Source organism: Carlito syrichta, unplaced genomic scaffold (assembly GCF_000164805.1).
Source record: "Carlito syrichta isolate Samal-C Ts95f unplaced genomic scaffold, Tarsius_syrichta-2.0.1 Scaffold314348, whole genome shotgun sequence".
Lineage (NCBI taxonomy): Eukaryota > Metazoa > Chordata > Mammalia > Primates > Tarsiidae > Carlito > Carlito syrichta.
In genome coordinates this window covers 126234-126531 of record NW_007258444.1, presented here as the reverse complement: position 1 = coordinate 126531, position 298 = coordinate 126234, and positions in this window count along the sequence as shown.

Genomic DNA, 298 nt, shown 5'->3' with positions numbered 1-298 from the left:
ACCAAAGCCAGGAAGCATGGCGACAGCCATGGCTCAAAGAGCTCATGGCCACACCAGACTCTAGCAAGGCAATGGCCTCTGGTTGCTTGTGGTTGAGTCCTTTTAACCATTCTCCGAGATGGGGGAAGATCATTAAGGTGATTGGGTGGTGGTGTGCTCCACATCATCACAAAGAGCAGGCAAGGGCAGGTACTGATGTCAGGTGATGGGTAGCAGGCAGATGGGTGGGTTAGTCACATGATTGCTGCCGAGGTGGGTCACAAAGGACTGATTAGGTTAACCCTGGGGGGGGGGGGGG